Consider the following 9,378-nt stretch of genomic DNA (forward strand, 5'->3'; position numbering starts at 1 on the left):
GCACAGTTTCTGGTTAATTAACTAAGGCCAGTGACCTTTGCCTTTGCCTATTGGTTTTAAACCAAGGTCCACCTGCTAGGCATCCAGAATTGCAGCCAAGGAGACTAAGTGCTCAACGTGTTAGAATTATCCATTTCCTGCTGAAACACATTAAAGGAAATATAACACATCCTACTTATCCAGAATAGACAAGAAATCTGACAATGCAATCTTACATTAAAGCTGTGTGCTATTATAAGAAATTGTGGAGGTTTTCATTAATAAGACGGAAGAAATAGACCAATAATTTTAGGCTCTCATGCTACCTGTCCTTCTTTGGTAGAATGTTACTTCACACTCGGCATAGAAATATTCACTACACTCAAACTAGTGAGTGCTATGGTTCTTTTATTATGGGTTATTTAATACATTTAAATATTGTTCAGGAGAAGATAAGAAGCTGGTAAGGTTTTCCATAGCATCCCAAAGCAGAAATGCTAAGGAAGCAAGAGTTTGGATGTATTATGGATTGTTGAGCCATCTACCCTTTTTTAACGTAAACTGTTATACTGAATTTGAATAAAAGAAAAAAGGTAGGAGATACTTGGGCAGTGATTTGTATATGAAATCACCAACTTTGCTTCAAATGCCATGTGACATAAGGGTCCTCTGTGAAATTTCAGTACTCATGTAGTTCCTTTGCTGCTGCTTCCACAAATCTCCACCGCCCAGTATCCTCACGTTATCCCCTCATCCGAGTAGGTAAGTCTTTCCAACTCTTCTGGTGCCCACAGGAACAAGGCTGGCACTGTCACATAGTATTCTTTATTGGGATTGTAGCCCTTGGAAGGATATATCCAAACCCTCTATACCTCTTTCAATATTATCTGATCTATAGAATTTCATAATTTCCCTTAAAGTATCATTTCTAAGTCTATCCAACCAGATGATTCCTAATTTTCTTCTTGAAACTTTATTTTCAAAGCAACAAAATTTTTAGACAGTTTCTGTTTCATGTCATGATTCGCGCCTGTACAGCAACACAGATCGTGCTTTGACTTTGTATAATCTTATTTTGGTATGCAATTGCAATCTGTTTTATGTGTAGATCTTATTCAGCGTGCTCATTGTTTGATTTGCCGCTTTTAGTCGTTCACATAATTCCAATTCAAGAGAACCTGTGGTGGGTTCCTTTGTTCCTAAACATTTTAAAATACTCTCGACACTCTTCCCTCCGTCTAATATTATTTCAGCCCTTTGTGCCTATTTTGACTTATGTGAAGTAAGAAGTGTTAAAAATTTGAGAACTTTAGAGGTACAATGAAGTTTAGAAAAGAAAAGATAAACCTGATTTTCCACTTAGTTTGGTCATGAGAAGAAAACAAAAGGATGGTAAGGTGGGAAATTGGCATACATTTTGGAAGCCTTACCAAGAAGACTGGGGACACCAAAAAATTGTTGGCTGTATATTTTCAAGAAGCATGGAAATACAAAGATGTAGTCATGCATAACCCTATAATGGTGCCAATGTGCAGTGAGGGTATCGTCCATGACATACGTAGAGGTCAGAGGAAAAATAAAAATTAAACATTGCCCACAACTTTTCAACAATTAAGAGATTTCACTGACATGCAGACAACCGATCTCTCTCTCTCTCTCCTCTCTCTCTCCCTCTCTCTCTCTATATATATATATATATATATATATATATATATATATATATATATATATATATATATATATATATATATACGATTTAACCTGGGCAAATGCTTACCATGAGCCAGTTATTGACTCTCAAATTATTTAATCGTTCCTTACTCTATTTTTGCATGAAATCTGACTGCTGTTGATTCAGGAAATCGTAAAAACAAGAAAAAGGATGAATTTATCTGAGCTGGGCTCTACTCACAAGGTATTTGTAAGTAAACACGTTAGGTAAGTTTAAAATTACGTGTATTTACATAAAATGAAATATCAGAAGATGAACTGGACTAATCAGGCAGGCAAGGCCTAAGAGGTTAATTATAACTGGGAAAACTTGAAGGTAAGTCCGTCGGTGTGACGATGCTGATACAAGACACAGTCAAGAGAGATTTCCACGGCTAACAGACTCTGTAAACGGAGAAATTCACGAATTAAAAGCCAGTAAGGACGCAGTAAAATATGCATAGGACAAGGTGAGCCCAGAGGGTGCCGAAGAAGCCTTGAACACATGATTTCATGTAAAATTATTTAAACACAGGCATTTACGTAACACTCCCCTAACAAGGCAAGGTTGATATGGAAATACTGGCACTTAGAAATGGAAATCGGAAGTTTAGTACAAGAATTAAAACAATGTGACTGACTGGAAGAACCCTTGCAACAGATCACTTTACCTTGTAGAAGAGGTGGCTTCAGCGAGGGTAATGGAGGCAGTGGAAGGCTAAGGGCTTCAATGGTAAGAATACTAAGGGTCCCTAGAAGATAGGACCACGTGGTAGGCATAGCTCTCTGAAGGAGGCGGTAATGGAAGGAAGATGTGTCTTTGCTCGCGTCAGCAATGTCTCTCTCTTGTTCCTTGGGAGACCCTTATATGACTTCGGTCAGAGTCAGGGAGATTACCCACAGGTAAGATGGGGTCAGTGTCATTTCCTATGCACGGGCATCATTTATGACATCAAGGTCAGGTGTTCATGCCAGCTGTCCTGTCTCTTAATCTGCCTCCCGGCGCTTTTCTGACTCGGTCAGGCCAGGTTCTTCACAATCTCATGTCTGAAAACAAACTTTCCGCAGCGTCCCATGTTCGAGAAGAAAGTTGAAAAGGGATATACAGTGTGTGATCAACAGATTAAGGGAGGGGCCAATATTCCTTTCGCCCTTCCTTGTCAGGGCAGTGCCAAAATGCACTGTTGTATTTTCAGCTTTAAGTTAAGCATTTAATTGGCTGGGATGCTTGGATGTTGTATAAAAAAAATTATATATATATATATATATATATATATATATATATATATATATATATATATATATATATATATATATAATTGTTGTGTGTATACAACACACACACACACACACACACATATATATATATATATATATATATATATATATATATATATATATATATATATATATATATATATATATATACATATATACTGTATATGTATATATGTATGTATAATAATATATCTATATCTATAATTATATATATGTATCATATATACATGTATATATATGTATATGATATATATATATATATATATATATATATATATATATATATATATATATATATATATATATATATATATATATATATATATATATATATATTATATATATGCACATGCAATCACGTACACTCACTCTTCCCAAGCGACATGTGACAGTTTTTTTTTTTTTATAAATGCACAACACATATATTCATTAACATAAATTAGAAGAAAAGAAAATGCTATTCCCATAGCATTTTGCCATACCAGACGTTCTTGTGTGTCTGTTGTGTGATTTTTTTTTTTAGTGATCGTGCTACAATTCAATAATTCTAGATGTTTTTATATTACTAACGAAATCAGGGTCAACCTCTTTGGAGAGAGAGAGAGAGAGAGAGAGAGAGAGAGAGAGAGAGAGAGAGAGAGAGAGAGAGCGCTCTGAAATTGGAATGAAAAATAGTGAGGTGCACCTAATAAGTCAGATCTGGTGACCAAATATAGGCGGTTAGATCGAACCAACATCATTTGTGGAGTGCCTGTCTCGTTTCCTATATCTTCTAATCATAAAAAGTTTAGGTCATCATCATCTCTCTCTCTCTCTCTCTCTCTCTCTCTCTCTCTCTCTCTCTCTCTCAGATTATTTTCCCAGGCATGTGCCATCCCGTGTACCTATCATTAACTTTTCTCATCTACCTGTCTTCTTAGTCTTGCTTAGCGGACCTTGCTCTACATAAATTAGAAGCCGAATCGTTTTCACTCGGATTCTTCGAGTAGCTGAATTATGTTTTTCGCATGGGTCGATCATTCGAGATTGGCTTTCGGAAATCTGACGTCCTTTAAAGGACCAGAGTGAATTAGATGTGTTCCTTTTAATGCTGTGTGCTCCTCGGATCCATACATAGGAGAAGTGAGACCAGTTCTGTTTTAAATGGGGTCCTTATCGGAGTTTTTATTAATTAATGTTTAATTCCTGTTTCATATTCATTGAATTCAGTAGTTTCTTATTTTTACGTGAAAGAGAGAGAGAGAGAGAGAGAGAGAGAGGAGAGAGAGAGAGAGAGAGAGAGAGAGAGAGAGAGAATTAATGTCTCCCTAACACGTTACTGCTGTCATATAGATTTTCAATCTAAATGAAACCTTGCGTCGCGTGGATATTGATTATTTCTGTTTATGGCGACCTCAAAGTTTGTCGAGTCTAGATAGCAGCCATGCCAAAGGAATTTAATTTCTGATTTATGATGGTAACAGCTGTTGTTGCCTTCATTTCTTTTTTTTTCTTTTTCTCGAACAGAGGGAAAGTTGGCAAAATGATTAACCCAAATGAGATGCCGTTCGTGCCGTGAGGATGAAATACAATCTTGAATTTCCTCGTTGAGTAAAATAAAGTACGTCGTTTTTTTAATGTGACATTTACGTAATCTTCCTCTTTGAATGAAAACATACGAAAATTGGGGATTTAAGCATATTACTTGTAGATTTTTGTCTTAAACTGTTTTTAGAATATTACATTAATTATGAGTTTTAAAAAATAATATTTTAGTATTTGAACCTAAAATTCCAGTAAAAGAAAAATCTCTTGTGGAGGCCAGTTATACTGGCAAACAAATGTTCTTATCAAGCTCAACTCAGAAAAGAAAATAAAGTTTGGGGCCTGACGTAAAAGAGCGAGAGAGAATAACTCGATATGGTACAATCCCTAACTAGAGCATAAACCCATTTCTTTATGAGGTTATATATACAGACATGAAGAGAGGGAAGCAGAGATTTCTTTGTATTCAGCCACGGTGTCGCTTTTTAATGGGGGCTTCTGTTTATACGTTCTGAATTTTCTTTTGCACAAGTTACAAAAGAATATAAAGGAAAATAATAACAATAAACTGTGTTTTTTTAATTCACGCATCATTAAAAATATTTACATAACATCTCTTTGAAAAAAGTTATTTGTTTTCGATATCATTTATATATTTTATGAAGAACCAAATTAGCAGGCATGTAGTTTTGCATCACAATTGTCTTGTGTTTTAGGCAGATAAAACTAAAATCATTAACATTACGTTCCGTGCCTCGTTAGCTCTCTGGAAAATACACGAGGTACTAATGGGTGGTCTTGTCTCGCAGGATGCCCTTTTTGTTCAGTGACACGAAACAGCATTAAATAAATGAGACTCAAAAGGATCCACCATAAATCCTCTGCATTCTTTGCGAGTATTGACAGGCGTAGATAATTTCTGATGAATGCTGTGGATGTTATATAACAGATCCTGGGTTCCAGTACATTCCAAATCATCGTTTATTTACGGTTATTCATTTAATAATATTCTTATTTACTAGAGGCTACGTTCAGCGTTCAGTACATTCCTGGCATAGGTTTTGAGTGAGGATTTTTCAAGCTCCCTCATCCTTTTATCTTTCGGTGTATTTCTGGGGCTTAATTAAGATTCCGATGACGCATGTGCTGATATCACCCCTCGAGGGTGTGCATCTCCCGATCGGCATAGCTCGAGTGAAGTCAAGCAGGAACTCCCCCCGCCCCCCTCGAGCCACAGGGTGAGTCCTTGTCAACTAGCGTCAGGAAAAACGGGCGGCCACGGCCTTGTTTACATCTCCTCGACTTTTTCCACCTGTCTGACTGTGTAAATGGATGCTTCAACTCTCGTTTCCCTCAACTTCCCTGAACCCCCTTCTTAGATTCCCCCACCCCTCTTGGCTCTAATGTTTTAGACTCCCCACCTCATCCTCTATATAGCCCGTCGTTTTCTTTCTGTATTTGATGGCGAAATTATTTTGATTTGTTAACTTTTGTCATTCATTTTCTTTCATCATTAGAGTTTTTGGAGGCTTCTTGACTAAAGTAAATGACATCAGGATTTATTTATTACCGTTTAATTTTGATCCCTTTTGCTTTTAGGAGAGTGTAAAATTAAGATGTGAATATATTTATATGTATATATATTATATGTATATAATATACATATATAATATTCGCATCTTAATTTTACACTCTCCTAAAAGCAAAAGGGATCAAAATTAAGGGATAATAAATAAATCCTTATGTCATTTACTTTAGTCAAGAAGCCTCCAAGAACTCTAATGATGAAAGAAAATGAATGACAATAGTTAAAAATTAAAGTAATTTCGCCATCAAAAGGCCCAGTCACTACATAGCTGATATATGACACATTCATTTTAATATAGGGAAACCAAATATATATATATCATGATGAATTTGGTTTCTCTATATTAAAATGAATGTGTTATATATCAGCTATGTAGAGTGACTGGGCCTTTTACCTGCTGCTTGAGGCAAGGTGTTCAAATTCGCGTTGAACTACGAAGTGTGCACCAAGACTGAGAAACAGCGAAGTACCCAGTTCGACAGTTTATGGCATAAAGTAATCTTAGTCCAGCTTCCCTGTGTTAATTAGTTTCAAGATTTTATCCGACAACTCTCCTACTACTGGAGCTTAACTTGGCGTTTCTCTTCCCCACCGCTCCATTCCTATTTCCCCCTTATTTCTCCTACCCTTCAGCTGTTAACTTAATTTTTTCAGACCTCTTGTGGACCTTAGAACTGTAATAACGATTTTTTTTTTTTTTTTTTTTTTTTTTTAAGATCCTTTTCTTATGGTTTTAGAATTTTTCATAAGCTTAGTTTGATTTCACCAGGAAGAGATACCGCTCAAGGTTGATCCTTTCCTCGGGAAATATTTTTCTTCCCCTCACTGTCTGATTATTTTCAGACTTCTATATATTCTTCAGGTGTAGGAATTCTGTGTAAACGTAGACAATAAGAAACATGTACTCCTCAATCGAGTGTCATCAAGGAAAATTGATTGATATCGTACACATGCTTGGGTATGTGTGGATGACATGCCCACTCTTCATGCGCTACCTTATCGTTATCGTCAAAGATATCTTCTAGATGGTTCATGTAAGGCAGATATTTCCCCTGTTCCTCTGGCTCTCTACAGTAGCGCTTCCCGCCGTCTCTCGAGAGTTGCCAAGATACACTTGCCTCTCAAGTCTGTTGACAGGTACAGGTTGGTTCCAAATCTTGAGCAAATAATAGCCGTAATCCCATACGTCATTGTGTCACAGCTGCAGTTGACTGGCTAAATTACGCTATTTATTAACAGGTAACTTGTCAGCTGTCCTTAGGACACTTTGCGGACCACATGCACCCTCTTATCCGCTAGAGAAATGCTGCACCAAATAGTGCGCAAAAGTATTAGTGCTCTGTTGAATCACTGTGTCAAACATTGCTGTGCATTTCGTTTGCTAGTCTTACTTTAATCACTCACGCTGAACTGGATGAATGTTAGTTTTTAAATCAAACTGTCATTAACCTGAGAGTAAATTCTGCAAATGTAATATGCATTCTTTACTTTATGAAGGTTGTCTTTTACTAGAATCATGCAAGAGTCGTAAAAGAAACAGTATTTCAGCAGAAGCCTGATTCTCCATTCCAAATTAGTCATAGAGTTTATGACACTCGTATATTCTAGTACGAGGTTGCTCAGGAGGGAATCAATTTGCTCCTTAATTCATTGCCTTTGAGTCTGAAGGTTCTGGTCCTTTTTATTTTTGACAGGTGATTTTTTTTAAATTTAGGAAGAATTTTTTTTTTCATGTGATGTCAGAAACTTATTCCTTTCTTTAATTTGATATTTAGAGAAAAGTTAGTTTCCTGTTTGTTATAATCAAATTGCTTGACAACTTGAATGATTTTGACTCTGTCTCCCGTTTGTCATGTCAGACCCATTGCTCCATCTTTTGCAGAAAAGCCATTCTTATTAACTTTTATTTCTCTGTTTTAGGGCAGCAATAACAATTCCCTTGACTTGCTGCCCTACCCGTCTCTCAGCCAATGCTATCAACAAAACTTTTGCACTCATAAGTTAAGTATTGCTTTTAGTTCAACCGGACCACTGAGCTGATTAACAGCTCTCCTAGGGCTGGCCAGAAGGATTAGAATCATTTTACGTGGCTAAGAACCAACTGATTACCTAGCAACGGGACCTACAGCTTGTTGTGGAATCCGAACCACATCATGACGAGAAATGAATTTCTATCACCAGAAATAAATTCCTCTAATTCTTCATTGGCCGTTCGGAGAGTCGAACGCTGGGCCAACAGCGTGCTAGCCGAGAACTCTACCCACCGCCCAATGAAGAAAAACATGCCATAAACACACATCGGCAATTTATTGCGTACATATCATAAAAAGTCATCGATCGTGAAAAGATAACCAGCCTTCGGCAAATGCTGGATGATCGTAGGAAGCAATGCATCGTTGGCTAGTATTCAGTCTTCTTGTGATGTTTTGGTGGGGTGTGGATGCACCTTTTATCTCATCCCCACTTGTCATAATTTTGATTAATCACTTATGCAGTTTCCTTATTCTGTACCCTGTGTTGCAGTCTGCCTCCTGTCCTGTTTATGCTAATGCCTACCTTTTTTCTAGTGGGTGAATTTAATCAGGGAAAATCAAAATGATGAGACTCATTGGTTATGTAAGCAATTTTATTTTCATGGTACAATGTATTATGCCCGATCGATTTTAGGCATTGGATGATATCCCATCCTTTTAATATTGCAATTAAATTATATAAAAATATTTTTATTTCTCTCTCTCTCTCTCTCTCTCTCTCTCTCTCTCTGCAAATGGCTCTACTTTTAGAGTGATATTTGCCCAGGCAGTCCTAATCCCTTTTTCTTACCTCAGTGGAAGTTGATTAGAGCTAGTGATAAGATCCAGTTTGCTTCTTTGCGAATAGTTCCGTCAAAGCATATATTCTCTAATCTAGATTGTTTGAGCTTCTCGTAGAACTTGTTTCGTCTTCATGTGGTCGTGGACTTGCTGTTGTCAGGATTCTAGAGAGAGACACTGCTGTCCTCAACTAACGTTTATTTGTTTTCTGTTCATCCCACACAAGATGTTATAAGATGTTCTAGCCCATAAAATAGGAAACATCCTTTCGCGTGATATCCATTGCAGTTTTAGTGAGTATATTCTTTAGAATAATTTACATATACTATAAAGCAAAGTAACTTAAGGTTCCTTCTTTTTTTATTTTTATCAGTATATCCATTGCCACTGACGTCCTCTCGAGATTTTATTCAGGAAATTCTGGTTGACATCGGATAGTTTACGAAACATTACTTTTCAGTAATTTTTGCATTTGTTGAAAAGAAA

Source organism: Macrobrachium rosenbergii, chromosome 52 (genome assembly GCF_040412425.1).
Source record: "Macrobrachium rosenbergii isolate ZJJX-2024 chromosome 52, ASM4041242v1, whole genome shotgun sequence".
NCBI lineage: Eukaryota > Metazoa > Arthropoda > Malacostraca > Decapoda > Palaemonidae > Macrobrachium > Macrobrachium rosenbergii.